The following is a 16,573-nucleotide window of genomic DNA, read 5'->3' as shown; positions in this document are numbered from 1 at the left end:
TCAAACGTTACACTTTTTATTCCTCCTCGAAAGGAGGTGTGAAGCAGACTTGGAATTAGCGGGAGTCTTGGGGCCAATGGCTCTTAATAAAAATCAGTGGGCTCTTAAAATAAATCATTCGAACGGGGGTTGCGGGCCACCGGGGCTCTCAATTTAATTAAAAAATATTTATTAAACATTTTACGGAAATTTCTGGAACATGATGTATACGCCGTTACAAATGATTATGTGTTATATTATAATATACTTGCTTGTTTTAAAGTTAATAAATGTTATGTAAGTAACGTAACCAATTTTTATTTTCCTATTTTCCCTATTAATTTTAAATTTTTCCCCCAATCCCCCCCCCCGCTTGGGCCAGTGCTCTCAATAAAAAGAAACTTAAGGGGGTCGTAAAAAATATCACTATTTCCAAGTTGTGAAGGGAGTAATCTAGCTTATTTAGAAAATTCGTCTGCTTAAATTTCGTTTCACGAAAACATAACGGGTTTTGAACATCTTCACATGTGGCAAGCTTTTAATAACGAATATCCAATTGTTAAATGCTATTTAATGACTTTAAAAGTTGCTTGATGAGTTAGACCTAAGGTGGTGTCTAGCTGATTATTATTATTATTAAATAAATAAGAAAAATGAGTCCTATATTGATGATCTCACCACCGGTCGCCATCTTAAAAACAAAACAAATATATAACCTTTAACCTCTAACTACTCCCTTCTTACTCCAACTCGTTTTTTTCGTCAAGATAGAATTGGAGTAAAATGACGTCATATGGCTACACTTTTGAACCTGCTCAAAAAACCCAGAACAGGCGAAAAAAAAACCACCTAGTATCATTGCTGGGTCATTCCATGTGAAATCGAGAGGTTGGGAGGCACTACCTCACCGATTTTTACATGAATTTTCTGGGTGAATGTAGACTTGAAATAATGACAATTCCCAAAATTTAAGGCCTCTAGCTGTAAAAATGGGCGTTTTATGATTTATTGAAATTTACACGCAACGAAGGTTACGCGGCCCCAAAAATTCAAATATTTGACCATAACTCATAACTCGCAGTAAAATTACCCAATACTAATAAAAATTAGTCACTTAATCACAAATTCGACAAGCAATCTGATTCTGGCCCTGAAATTTAAATTGGATTATTATTGTAGAAGATCGGAAATGACGTCACCTTCGATTTTTTTTAATTTTTTATATGTTAGTTCTCCTGACTTAAGTAACTTATATTTAAAATATCAACAATGAGAAACGTTAATTTTAAGTATAACACTTAGTTTATTTTATTTTGAAAAAAAATATTTTTAATTGGTAATGTTGCATATAGAGGTCGCTTTTTCAATACAGTGCAATTTAAATGTTTTGTATTTATCACGAATGAATATATATGTATTTATTATTTATTTCAATTATAATTGAACATTAAAAACCATTCACTGTATCTTAATTTTGCTCTGAAATTTGTTTTGAATCATTATTGTAGAAGACATGTATTGGGGTCCTCTAGACCCCGCAAAAACGGGAATGACGTCACCTTCGATTATTTCGATTTTTTAATATGTTAGTTAGTTTGGCCAAAGTAGCTTATATTTAAAATATCAACAATGAGAAACGATTTATACTATGAAAAAGTTTAATTATGGTTTTTGGATTTAATTTTTTTATTTAAATTGCAATTTCATCATTAAACTCCATAATTGAGCATAATTTAAGAGTATGATTAGTTCATTTGCTTTCACTAGATGTAGTGAAGATAAATTATGGCTATGCTCAACTTCTCGAAGAACGGTTGAAAGGAGCTAGAACCGTCCAAGGCACAACGAGTCACCAGTCCTTTGTACTAAAGGATTTAAATCATATGTCGATTTCTAGACTTTCCGGAGATAACGATTATCTTACGGTTTCTGTTTGGTAACAGAGAAACTTCATTTTTAAAGTCTCAAACCTGGAAATACGCGGCTGGCGTATATGGGGAAAAATTATATTTTGGCGTTCTTCTTGATCTTAAAGAAGACTAGGACTAACCTCTCATTAATGTTCTGCACCCTCACTGATTTGTGCATTCACACAAATCACCAAGGAATGACGATCTGTGCTGATCCCATTGTTGATATTTTATATATAATCTACTTGGGCCAAGATAACTAACATATTAAAATTTAGGGTTCCATAGAAAAATAAAATTGGGAACCGCTAGTCTAGAGAACCCCCTAATGTCTTCTTCAGTAATGATCTAAAACGAATTTCGGGGCCAAATTAAGATACAGTGAATGGTTTATATGGTACAATTATAATTGAAATAAATAAGAGATTGATATTCAAATTAATTTATGATAAATACAAAGCAATTAAATTGCACTTTAATGAAAAAGCGACCTCTATATGCAACATTAAAAATTAAAAATATTTTTTTCAAAATAAAATAAACCAAGTGTTATACTTAAAACAAAAGTTTCTGATTATTGATATTTTAAATCTAAGTTACTTGGGTCAGGAGAAATAACATATACGAAAATTAAAAAAATCAAAGGTGACGTTATTTCCGATTTTTGGGGGTCAAATGAACCCCCCCTAATACCTTAATATCTTCTACAATAATAATCCGTTTTAAATTTCAGGGCCAGAATCAGATTTCTTGTCGAATTTGTGATTAAGTGACTAATTTGTATTAGTATTGGGTAATTTCACTGCGAGTTATGGTCAAATATTTGAATTTTTGGGGCCGCGAAGCCTTTGTTATGTGTAAATTTCAATAAATCATAAAAGGCCCATTTTTACAGCTAGAGGCCTTAAATTTTGGGAATTGTCATTATTTCAAGTCTACATTCACCCAGAAAATTCATGTAAAAATCGGTGAGCTAGTGCCTCCCAACAAAGATAATTTAAACTCGTACCCTAGATTCGAATACTGAGAGCTTTCCCATTGACGGTTTTGTTACGAAGCGTTTACCCTTTTCCGGCACGTGACCTCAGAAAAATCGTGCTCCATCGGTTGTGGCACGGCCAACTTCGATCAAGTTGGCCGTGTTTGCGGTAACCATTCCGAGTTACGGCGGGAAGTGGGTAAACGCTATCGGCAACGCGCGAGAGAGTGATTTCGAATCTAGGGTACGAGTTTAAATTATCTTTGCTCCCAACCTCTCGATTTAACATGGAATGACCCAGCTTTTTTTTAACAGCGGCGTAAGAGACGGGGAATAATACTGCTAGGATTACAATTACGATTTCGGTTGCCAGGGTTACGCGGGACCTATTCTGATCAAAGAATATCCATACCTGGTTCTCATAAGACTCTACGAAATCTTTGTAATTAGGCGCTAGCGCCATCTATATTTTGTAAAGTTATATGGCTAAAAATAAATAATTATTTGAATTAAAAAGGAACGTGTTGACAGAATAAAATTATTTTTAAACAGCTTCAAAGGTTTGTTTGTTACGAGTAATCATACATTTCAATTTCGCATCAGATTCGGGAAAAAATTCAATTACAATATAGTTGCCACCACTAGAGACAGATTCCGTCACGGTAGAACGATAAAGTTGATAAAGTTATTGAACGAAATCGGTCCCGCGTCAGCCAGATTTAGTTGTACCTCTATTTATTCCTAACTCAATGGTCCAGCCCATAGAAATCTCCTACGTAACTAGAATGCTGCCGTGTAACTTGCAAATGGACCAAACGCCGTGGCAGACGATAGCCAGATCTCAGCCAATCAGAGCTCAAAGAGTGGTTCTGCCAAGAATTTAATGTCACCATAGAGAATGACGTCTCCTAGCTCCCGCGATAGTTACGCGGAACCAAGGAGGATTTATCCTCCTTGGTGGAACCACTCTACGGCCTCTCATTGGCTGAAGGTTCAAAACGAACTGGCGACAAGCTCGGCCGTAGGCGGCAGCATTCTAGTTACCTATGAGATTTCTATGGTCCAGCCCATAGATATAGGAAATGTATGGTCCAGCCATAGAAATTGAGGAAATAATTAGAAAGCTCATTTGAATGGCGGGAACTTCGGGAAGCGGCCCGATTATAAGCTGTAGCTTTGACCGTGCTTTTTGTTTGACGGACGACGAAAGTATCGCCATCTCTGTCGTTCCTTGGAAGTTCCTTTTCCTAAATGTTCAAGCCTTCTTTATAATTATATAATGTAGACACCCATATAAATAATTATGGAAATGCATTATTGATTCATCGGGGTCTTTTTAATTTCCCATAACACCAGAATTCAACGAATTTAACTCGCATAATAACAAGTCACTACTTAAGTTTTAAAATAAAATCCACTATTGCACAGTTTGAAATATTTAATTTCAAACTGTGCAATAGTGGATTTTATTTTAAAACTTAGTTATATGTACAAGGCTTAGCCAGTTTTCCATAAGTAACTACTTATTAGAGCAAGCTGTCAATTTAAGGATGTACGTTTCGAAAGGTAATAAACCATTTATTTATAACGTTCATACTTCTTAGTACTTTATAGGTGATATATTTTCTTCTAAATACTTTTTACACACAATCCTAAAGGATTTGTGTGTATAGACGGTAAAATAAATGGGGGTGGAATTTTAAACCGTCATTGCCACTTAAAAACTGTACACTAGCCAGGGAGGGAACACCGGATTGGTTGGTATTGGAGCATGCGCAGAGGCCAATTTTTAACTTTCGCCGAGTAACAAATATCTAAATCGTGATTCTTCGTAGAGCACGTGGCACCATCTAACTAAACTGACCGTTATATTTCGGGAATAAAAGCTAGACAAAATGGTTGTTTAACTGTAAATTTACCTATAACTTGAATTCTTTAAATTAAAATACAAATTATTAACTGAGATCAATCGTAATGACGTGAAAAACGGTTGAAATGATTTCAGTGACAATTAAAGTCGCGAAGCGGAGAGGCTGGCAGCCATGCTGTCACGAAACGTTTCCCCTTTTTTCGTACCCCCAAATTCAAAAACCCTTCAGAGGCTGGGAAGCCGTTGGAATTTATTTTACCGTCTATTAGTTTCACCATGAATTTATTCATTTTACCCATGAATATAGAATCGCTCTAGATATGTTTCTATCTCTGTCGGAAAGAGGCGGAACTATAAGCTCCACCCCTCTTACACCTGACGGATATACCATGGAGGAAGCACGAGAGAGTTGGCCGTTTTGAGAAAATGCTTATTTTTAGGGCGAAATTTATAAAGGTAAAAATATTATCCGAAAATGATTTTATTTATGAATCTCAACTGATTAAAGGTATTTTACTACATGTAATTTTAAAACTCTGATTAAAATGAACAATCGCGGAAACGTTTTGTAGATACAGTCAAAGACAAGTCTACTGATTGGCTTAAGTGATTATGTAATACGCAGATAGGCATCGCCCATCCTAGCCCGAGATAACAAAAAGGGCAAAAGTATAGTTATATGGTAGCAGGGGCGTGCCAACTGCGGGGGTGACTGGCCCTCACTTCTATTTCACAGCGGGGGCACTGCTCCAGTTACTTTTTCCCAGGGCAGACTTTGCACAGAGCTGTAGTTCATTCTGGATACTTTTTGGCCAAACCTGACAGGCCGACTAAACATGCGACACACTTGTGTTTTGTTTTCTATCTCTCGGCATTTTGTCGGACGCAGCTTATTTAACATTAATAATATTGTTTTGGCCCCGCTCTCGTAACAACGTTGGCATGCCCCTGCATGGTAGAAATTAATACATTCATATTCAGACGTATCTTCTAGATACACTTCCTCTGTGGTTCAACAATGAGATATTCCACATAGTATCATACTACCGTACGGTATGTTTTCAATTATTCCGATTATGTAACTAGAAAGATTTGGTTTCTCATGGGTATAAAATGAAATATTCCGTTGTTATTTAGAAATATCTATAAAATAGAGTAATAGACCATTGAGTATGAACGTGTACGAATAGGTTTCCAGCAGATATTTGCTTATCGTGCAAGTTATTTCGATATAACTAACAGTATCGTACCTCTTTTCTCTCTTGTTTCGATTATATAGCGCGCTAGGTTTTATGTTTTTATTGACAGTAAAATATGGAGTCTTCGCTTGGCGTAGTTTTGCAGCGAATTTTGGAAATATGGGCGCTGTTATTTAAAAATATCTTCAACCTGTTAACACCGAAGAGTTGGAGATTTAAGGAGATCAAGGGTGAAATCGCCCTGGTGACCGGTGCGGGGTCTGGACTGGGACGGTTGCTGGCCGTCGAGTTGGCCCGTCGCGGAGCTGTCGTGGTGCTGTGGGACGTCAGCGAGACCCAACGGATCATCAACGAAGGAGGAGGCACGGCGCACGCGTTTCATTGCGACGTCTCCAGCCCGGACCAGGTGTACGCCGCCGCCCGACAGGTGAAGGAACGGGTCGGCGCCGTGTCCATCCTCTTCAACAACGCCGGCATCCTGGTCGGCGCCATTTTCATGGACATACCGGACGCGAAGATTCGCAAAACGTTCGAAGTGGACGCGATGGGACCCATGTGGACTTGCAAGGCGTTTCTTCCGGACATGATGGTGAATAACCACGGACATATCGTGAACGTGGGCACGTGGCCAGTATAGGCGGACTGTTAGGTTTCCCCAAGTTGTCCGCTCTGGTCGGCTTCGACGAATCTCTCAAAATCGAGCTGTTTTTGGCTGGTCTACACGGAATCCGTACCACTCTGGTTTGTCCGACATTCTTTCGTTCGGGGTTGTATAAAGGCTTCTGTGGTATTCTTTTTCAAAAGGATTTGTCCGTTGACACCGTTTGTCAGGAAACTTTGGCTGGTTTTCTCGCCGAAGACCAGATAGTGTTGATACCTCCCATACCTTAAGGTTATGATATTTATGAAACCATGGATTCCAGTAGATGTGCGTTTGAGCATTTTCAAGTAGATCGGACTTTACGATACCATGAAGAACTTGAGTGGCGGTCGACCTTTTGACGACAACTCTGGGACATAACATAATAAAAATAATCTAAAATAAATTCGTTAAAATATAGTAGTTACCAAGAATGTATTGAAGTTACTAAGAATATTTCAGCATAGCATTAACCCCTGGTACCATCCTCACAGCTTTTGTGGAGAAAGTTCGTCTGCATTTAAAGGCGCATTCAAGGTCATACCATATAGCAAACAGGCTTGGAAATAAGGTTTATTTCTAAACTGGTCTATTTGGACAGTGACTCCAAACTCTTGAATTATTTAAGTGGTCACGTAGACCAGTTGGTTTATAATACGGTAGATAATTTTGAATTAATAAACTGGACACTGGACCAGTGAACCCCTAGCTTTAGAATAAAAAAACTAGTCCGAGCAATTAATAAACTGGTCTTTGACCCAGTGACCACCGCTTATTTCCAAGCCTGATAGCAAACTTGAATGGGAAAGCAGACAAATTTAAGCTACAAAGGCTGCGCGGATGGGAATCAGAATCCTGTAGTCCAATATCAGTGGCGTCGCCAGGGATTTCATTTGGGGGGGGGGGTAATCTGGGCCAACTATTTCTAGTAGAACTTAGATAGGATGAAATTCCGAATATATATTTTTCCCTTCTGTTTTACAAAACACACTTAAGCAACCTGATTCCCTATAAGATAAGCAGTGGCGTACCCCGGGCGGCATTTTCTATGGGCGGCATTGTTCATTGAATTACAAAAAATTTCGATTTTAGTAATGGTTACGTTGCCCAATAATACGTTTATTTACAAACGCTACAGCAGGCTGTTTCTGGACGTGCGAGTCGTCCCGAAACAGCTGTTTCTAAATAAAGGTATTATTGCGCAACAGTGGTGTTATTATTTATTAATAGAGTACTATGCACAAGCTAGCCAGTAAATAGTTTAAAATAGTATCATAGTTTTTACTGCTTTTAACTATTAAACGATTGCTCTTTTGGAAATTCGGAGAAGCGGCAAATTCGTAATCCACCCCGAGCGTCAAAAGGTTTAGGTAAGCCACTGAAGATGTGCTGGTAGATCGATACGAAAGTATTATCTGTAGTCTATACATTCTTTTGCAGCTGGGGGAGCTACGGCATAGGCCTTTGCAAACATTTTGGGGGGCCCAATTTTGAATTTGGAGGGGCCATGGTGACACACGTAACACAGTGCTCAATGTGTTCGTCCGCTCTGCTCCTTTTCGAAACTTTCATAAACAAACAACTCCAGGAACGGTGAAATCAGACAAGCATTCAAATTTAAGATCCACTAGTTTGTAAATGGCAAATTCTTTATGTGGAATACTTGTCTGCGTGATCAATAAATTGATTTCAAAAGTCAGTGAGTTAAATAACCTTCCCCCTTATCTCATAGCGTCTTCCGCTTCGATGCCTTCCTCTGAGAACAGACCAAACAGACCACGCTATGTTGTTGGGGAATTGAATCTTCAGCCAATGTTTTTTAGCATCGACCTATTTCGAAGACTTGGCGAACTAAACAGTGCCGTATTAAGCTATGGCAGGGCCCCTAGGCTTCGAGCTTCTTTGGGCTCATTAACATCCCCCTCCCTCTTATAATGCATGGGTCCCTGTTTGGCCCCTGGTCTTGGTGGGCCCTTCGGCTTCAGCCTAGTCAGCCTTATGGATAGTGCGATCCTAGAACTAAATTTTTAATGTTGTTTCTACTTTAGTAGAAAACAAATATTAGTTAACATGCGTATTAATTATTTATCTAAGTGTTTAATGCAATATTTTCGAATAATAAATTTTCGTTTGATTAGCTTTATTAATCTTTTATTTTGAATGAAAACCATTTATGTATTTTACCATTTTAGTAAAATGGTCAATGGCAACGCTAAGAATATTTGGTTTGGGTAAGCCAAGTATAAAATGGTCTCAAATTTGGTATTTAAAATATTTTCGGCCCCCATGGTAGGATTTGGGGGCACCTTTAAAATTTCAAGGTAAGCCAAGGTGTATTGATGCGTGATCTAAATCAGTGAGACTACCGAAATCCTATCCTAATTACAAAAATTGTGTTCTAAAAAATTAATTGATTATACATTTTAATTATTTAGCAGAATTTCAGTTAAGTACATCGAAAGATACATCTCCAAGAAATTATACATTTGAGGAAACGAAAAATCAACTGCAGTTTTGAAAAGCCATTGTCCTTAGCCACAATGCTTTTTATCGCTTCTTAATAATTCACCAACACAAACAAAATATAAATTATTATGAATGAGAATAATTGTTTGAGGAAAAAAAAAGGAGTAGAGTTTTGGGAAGTTTAGGGCCCGTTGCAAAAGTCTGCTTTGTTAGAATCGCACATGTTAAATTCTATGGGCTAGCACTTTGGCTAGGGCTTTTGCAACAGGCCCTAAGATAACAAGTGAAAAACTGTTCTTGGCTTAATTTCAATAACAATTTTAAACAAGTATGTATACATTATATTACAAGTAGGAATAAATGCATTCATGTTTTAACAAAAGAAAATAAATGCGTATACATGTGAGGAAAATCTATTCATTGAAGATTGAATGACCATGAGCAGAAGAAAATAGGGGGAAGTACGCTTCTAGTCAGCTTTGGAAAGGCGTCACTTTTCACGAATTTTCGCGCCAAAACGGTTTGGTGGGAAATCGCGGATGAATACATCGTTTAAAAAATCAATTTTTCTTAAATTGAACAATTGTAACATATTGTCCTTCTCATTCTCTGCTAATTGTGCTAATAAGGCGTATTTGCTTTCGTCGTTTATAGCCGTGTTGAATCAAAACAAAAGCGGAACTACTTTTTCAGTTTGGCTTATTATGCGTAAAAATGCGTTTTCGTGGGTCACACGACGACTTCTACGGCTCAAAGCTACAGATACGTACTTCCCCTATTTTCTTCTGCCATGAGGTTTATTTGCTTTCACTATCTTGAACACCAGGATATAATTAAGCTACTATTTTTTGTTCAATTGTCGGCTCTACTACTTTCAATAAACTGACTAACCTTGTATGGGGGCCCGGCTCATGCAGTTATTTAAATCATTATTAAAATTTAGATTTCGATCAACTGATTTTTTTGAAAAAATTATTTATTTAAATCGTGCAATGTATTTTAATGAAGGAATAAATAATGGCAAAAATCGGTTCTTAAAAAATTAAAATACATAGGTTACTTATTCTTCCATGACCTCAGTAAGCCTTCCGATTTAGGCCACGCCTACCTTGTCAAAATATCGGGAAAACAGCCAAATCTCATTAACTAGAAGCTAGGAGCAACGAGCAACAATTACAGCACCCCACACAAGGAGAACGCTACCCGTCAAAATTTGTGGATTTTCTTGCGTACAGTTTTCATTGGTTAGACGCTTTAGCGCCTGCTGCCGTCGGAAGGGGAAAATACGGAAATTGTCTTCCCCCTTTCCATAAAACGTTCAATGTAAAGGCTCGTCCAATGAAATTTGTACACAACACTGCGTTAGCGTGTTTAAAGGCTAGCTGCGTTCTCCTTGTGTTTGTGGCTCCTAGCTAGAAGACAATTCACCCGAAGAAGGTTTCTACGACTTTAATTAAGCTACGTTCACACTTACCCCTAAATTCGCTTCGTTTAGATAACTGGTTTTTAAAACCAATGTGAGAAATCGCTTCGTGTTCGTTCGGGAAGCAACTCGTCCAAGTCGGTTCGCTGGGAATCGCTTTCAAAACGACAAGGCGGGGAAGTAAAATTGCTCGTATTTTCAAAAATAATGGGCATAAAATTCTAAATAATGTCAAATAATATTACTATATGTATAGTAAACGTGATTAACTAATTGTTTTGGGATACATTTTAGTATTTTCAAAATTCTAGTCATAATTTGAAATGGCATTAAGCCTTGGCTATAAGGAAACCGGGGTGAAGCGATTTCCCGCGTATGAACCAAGAATTATCGTAGGCGGTCAAAACTGGCATACAAACCGACCTAAACTGGGTTTTAGGCTCTAGTGTGAACGTGGCTTTAGAGGACTTTAAGTGAGTCTAGCCTTACCCCCTTTACCACCGGAATAAAAAGCTTGTGGTAGTCGAGATGCAATGTATCTTAAAACGTTTAATTTGAAACCGTCGATACATCTTATACTAACACTACTTCGGTACTAATTGGTTAAATTCCCTATAAAAACCGAATCAATAAGAATTGTGTAAAAATATTTTACATTATTTTATAATATATTTCAGGGTACGTGTGTATCAATGTTCAGACTTGTAGGACAATTCCGAAAAATTAGGGTGTTTTTATTTACCATATGCGCTCCCGGTATATTTAGTAAGTAAGTAAAAGTGTAATATTTCAGAATAATTTGATCGCCAAACGGTATTAGCTTGAGCACATTCCTAGATGTTGCATCATTTCAATAAAATATTTAGTTCCAGATAAAAAAAATTTCGGTTGTGTGAGATTGTTAAATGATTGCGCAATGGTATTATATTTACGTTTCACTTCGATTTTGAAATTTTTTTGGAACGTAATTTCAAATATTCAGGAACTAACTTCTAACCTTTTCGTATTTATTTTTCGGTAGCCAGAACCATGTTATTTTCAAAGCTCTTAATATTTTCCCTGCCTCTTGCAAGATACTAAATCTTCCATCTTTTGCGTAAACACGAAGATTCTGACAAAACAATACTCGCCACAATATGGTTGTTACTGTGAATTTTCGAAATTGTTTTTTGTTTACCTAAAAAACCTTAATTTTTTAGTTAACGGTACATTAAAATACAACTGTAGCCAAAGATTATGGTTTTGTTTCTAGCTCAGAGAGATAATATTGGCATTCACTTGAGTTTTGTTTGAGATATTGACCAAGGGGTTGAAATGAATAAGCCCATCCCAGTACCCGTAATGACTATTAGCGCACGGCAGACGCAAACATGGCGCAATACTTAAAATTTATTGCTAAATCGTTAATTAGGAAAACTTTGAATTCTATAAGTTGCAGTCTGCTAAATGATGGCTCAAAGACGAATCTAGAGACGGCGGTAGTGTAGTTTAAAAGTATCGTCTGCTACGACAATAATTTACAGTAGGTAGAAACTCTATAGTATAATTTTAACAACTAAACACGGACAATTACGTCTCTTTCTGGCCGATAAGAATTTAACTGAACAAGAAATGTGGTACCTGGCTTCGTCTGCCACGGAATTGGGTTCTTATTTTGCTCTATCGTACTTCACCGAAACCAAAATTTGATCTGTACTCGTTTCCAGAGAAGAAAACCATTTCACGGTCCTTCATTTCTGCGTGCTTCAGAACACTTCAAGATTGTTTCGACTTGTTGTTATGAGATTTTAAGGTCCCTTGACTAGATGTTGTTGCTTGAGATTTCCCTGTAGTATTTACCTCTTTGGTACGCTCTCGACGACCAATTTAGACAAGCGCTAGCCACTTCCTAAGAGTCTGTACACCAATTACAGACATATGAAGTTGCCTTTCCAGTCTACCACCTAGAATCGTAGATCTGCCACTGAATCACAACTATTAAACTGCACGCCGATTTACTGAGTGATCAGCCCATCGAATACTTGCGTTGAGTTGGGAAGTTATCTCCCCCATGATTTCTTAGGTTTCCCCTTTCCATAAAAACTTGTTGAGGTTAACGGTAATAGTGAGTGTAGGGAGCTGTTGGCTCGCGTGGCACGAAGGACTTTCCACCACGCTCCTACGCATTGTAACCCGACCACTTGAATTAAAGGCATGAAAAGTCGCTAGCTTACTTGGGCCTTGGGTATTAGCCTAGCTGATGATTTATATTATTAATGATTGTGTAAGTCATAGGCTCTTCTTTTGCTGACGCTTATTAGCCTGGTCCACCCAGTGGCTTTTGATCTACAAAACCCTCCGAGCGAATCAAACATTTGTCACACTCGACTGTGTCTCTCCCTTTTCACAGTGCGTTTGCGTCTAAAACTGAATCTGTTTTAATAACAGAATCTCATGTATGGTTTGCAAATAGCCTTTATATCGAAAGAAAGTGAAAAACGTTTTGTGACCAGCTATTGGTTAAGATTTTAGTGCAAGGTCATTCACAACTTCTGTATAAAAACAATTACGGATTCAAAATTATCAGAGAAAAGTTTTTGAAAGCTTTTTTCGGTAGCTCAATTTACGACATAATTTGTAAATGCCTCTCAAACCTTTTTTTATTTTAGTATAAAAACATGTTTAACAAAGCTAATACCTTTAAAAAGTGTGCTATATCATAAAAATATCACTAACATATATGTTTCAGCGGTATTGCCTGAAATTCGTCAGACTATGTTATAATAATAAGAGTTTATTGTATGGGAAACAGAAGGGGACCCTAGCTCTGTTTTGTGCAATAGTAAAATAAAATTGAATCAATAAAGCTAAGAATTGTAAAGAAATTGTTAAAAGAACTCCACATAACAATAAAAGATAAACAACCAAATTTTAAATGACTGCATTTAAAGTTTAGATAATCAAGTTTAAGGAATTCCATTTAAAGGAAAGTATTTATATCCCGAATATTGACATTTTCTGAATTCGGGATTTTTATATTATTAAGAGGTTTATTTCCCAGTACTTGTGGTAGTTGTTTTAATTTAAGCGCTTACCAATCATTTGAGACCGCTCCCGAATCTGTAGGGGTAATAGAACGAACGTTACAGCCATGCTTGTGCATTTTCTAAGATGGCGGCGAAAGCACAAACGGGAGAGTGTTAAAACGCACTCACAATTGTATACGAATTCAACGAGAAAAATTATCTTGCAATTGGTTTATAACATTGAAGCTGTGCAATAAGGCTATCTTAAGAATGAAATTTGTTGTTATATAGCTGTTTTGTACATCAACTTTTGAAAGCGGTTTAACCATGAAAATCTACGTGCTTTCTTTGGTTAACCTTCAATATTACCTTAAAATATTTAACTTTAATTATTTTTCCCTTCGTTTTTCTTACGAAAATAATAACCGTGTAGGATCTTTTTAATATTTTCAAAACATTGAGCGTTGTTTTACTAATACATGTATAAGATTTCCCTACGGGTTCAATTAACTATCGATGAATCTGACGAGGATGAAAAATTGAAAACCATAATGAAGATAATTTAACATTTTTGGGCATTTATAACCTATTGTGGTAATTAATAAAATGTATAATACCCAATAAAAGTGTTTCTTCTTTGTATTCCTTGTTTTAATCGTAAACAAAAACCTTTTTTCAAAAGAAAATTACGGTAATTTACTGATTTCCTAAATCACGGTAATTTAAGAACTCTAAATAAGCCAATATTTTATATTTGAAAATTTCGGGGGCACGTTTTTCGTTCCCTACGCAACGAAAAAAAACCTACTTAAAAGAACTTTTGTAGAAAAAATAAACAGAGAGCATCTAGCCTTCGAGGCCACTAAGCGAGGGGGGCGAGTTGTGCTAAGGTAGTTCCTTTATATTATCTGGGAAGTCGGAAAATTCTTTTTGATAATTTCCCCTCTCATCCACTACATCAGAGATTCTATCTTCCAGATAAAACAGGCTTTTGAGACGTCGTAAGACGAATTACTAGCTCCATTTCAAGTTCAGCTTTGGCTGCACGGAATCGCTGTAGTACTTTCTATTTTCGTATTTCCTTGTTACATTTAAAGTAAGGGTTTTTTCGTGGGTGAAATTATGAAAGTTTCGGTTCGAGATCAAACGCGCGTAATTGTGCAGCATATTTTGGAAATACTGGCTTTGTTATTTAAGAATATTTTCCAACTGTTCACCCCGAAGAGCTGGAGATTTAAGGAGATCAATGGTGAAATCGCCCTGGTGACCGGTGCGGGGTCCGGCCTGGGACGAATGTTGGCCGTCGAGTTGGCCCGTCGCGGAGCTGTCGTGGTGCTGTGGGACGTCAACGCAGCCGGAAACGGTGAGACCCAACGGATCATCAACGAAGGAGGAGGAACGTCGCACGCGTTCCATTGCGACGTCTCCAGCCCGGACCAGGTGTACGCCGCCGCCCGACAGGTGAAGGAACGGGTCGGCGCCGTGTCCATCCTCTTCAACAACGCCGGAATCCTGGTCGGCACCGATTTCCTGGACATACCGGACGCGAAGATTCGCAAAACGTTCGAAGTGAACGCGATGGGACCCATGTGGACTTGCAAGGCGTTTCTTCCGGACATGATGGCGAATAACCACGGGCATATCGTGAACGTGGCCAGCATGGGCGGACTGTTCGGTTTCCCGAGGTTATCCGACTACTGCGCCACCAAATTCGCCCTGGTCGGCTTCGACGAAAGTCTCAAAGTCGAATTGTTTCTGGCTGGTCACGACGGCATCCGTACCACTCTGGTTTGTCCGACATTCTTTCGTTCTGGATTGTACAAAGGCTTTCGCGGGAATCTCCTCCAAAAGGACTTGTCCGTTGACACCGTTGGTCGGGAAATTATGTCCGGTTTCCTGGCCGAAGACCAAAGAGTGGTGATACCAGAGATTGGTAATGTTTTGACTATTCTTAAGCCTTGGGTTCCTATCGATGTTGGTATTAGAGTTTTCAAATTGATTGGAATGTACAATCCTATGAAAAACTTTATAGGTGCTCGACCTTTCGAGGGTAGTTCGGTGACCGATCAGAAACAAAATTGTCCCAATATTATTCGTAATAAAATATCTGTAACGGCATAATTTTTCATGGAACCTTATATAATTGTGTGCTTTTGCGTGCGATTTAAAATATTTCTAATGCTTAATTTTAAATATTATCCTACCGAATGTTTTAATCACATTTTGTATTCGTTAAATTTTAAATAACGTTTGATAATCACGTTGATCGTGGTTATGAAAAGTATTTTACGTTTGACTGTGTTACAAATATAATACGTCATTAATATCCGCGTATCGAAAATAAAATTGATGGCGATTAGGTTCGCCTTATGGAATTTGTTTTCTTTAACAACTTTTAGTTTCCTAATTATAACATGTACGAGATAGTCTAATAGGTGTTTCTATAAAATAAAACAATAAAAAATATAAGTATAAAATGTTTGTATCTGCGTCACGAGAATAGATATAAGAAATGTATATAAATGTCTAGATAAATTTCGGGGCGTCTAAGCCTAAAATAAAATACGGAATTGACACCTAGCAGACACCGAGCGCGAGCTCTATTAGCATTTTAGTACTAAGTGCTTGACCTTTCCGCAGGCCGTAGTCTTTAGACACCATCTGTTGGTGATTTTTAGTATAATTTTTAAGCAGGAGACAATGACTCTAGCGACGATAGCACGAGCTTTCTTACCGATAGATAGCGCCTTATAAGGATAGCCTGCAGAAATAACGCGTTTCTGCTAGCTGTCACCTCCGTATTCACTATGGTCACGAGCGCCAGTTATTTAAGTGCTTTACTTGCACGCGAGTTTTGCACGCGGGTTTCAGATTCCGAAGGGTCTCGCGACGGCAGCGCGTGCTCTCTACCTTCAAGAGCTACAGCTAAGTGACGTAGACAAAACATTGTAACATGACCTCCCGTATTTTATAGAAGCACCTATTAATTGGTGGATTTTAAATTCAGTTTGCGCGTTAAAATACGAAACCGATCTGCCAGTGGCGTAACTCGGTCCGTTGGGGCCATTTTTTTATCTTGTTCCTTTTCAACCCGAAGATAAA

The 16,573-nt window shown here is 37.8% G+C and overlaps 2 pseudogenes; both read left to right on the top strand.

Moving 5' to 3' along the window:
- Positions 1-6,052: 6,052 nt before the first annotated feature.
- LOC149966293 (epidermal retinol dehydrogenase 2 pseudogene) lies at positions 6,053-6,574 on the top strand (annotated as a pseudogene).
- A 7,945-nt stretch (positions 6,575-14,519) lies between these two features.
- LOC149966292 (epidermal retinol dehydrogenase 2 pseudogene) lies at positions 14,520-16,573 on the top strand (annotated as a pseudogene).

This window comes from Leiobunum rupestre, chromosome 1 (genome assembly GCF_980474605.1).
Source record: "Leiobunum rupestre chromosome 1, qqLeiRupe1.1.hap1, whole genome shotgun sequence".
NCBI classification, from domain to species: Eukaryota; Metazoa; Arthropoda; class Arachnida; order Opiliones; family Sclerosomatidae; genus Leiobunum; species Leiobunum rupestre.
This window is presented reverse-complemented; position numbering and strand designations above follow the sequence as displayed.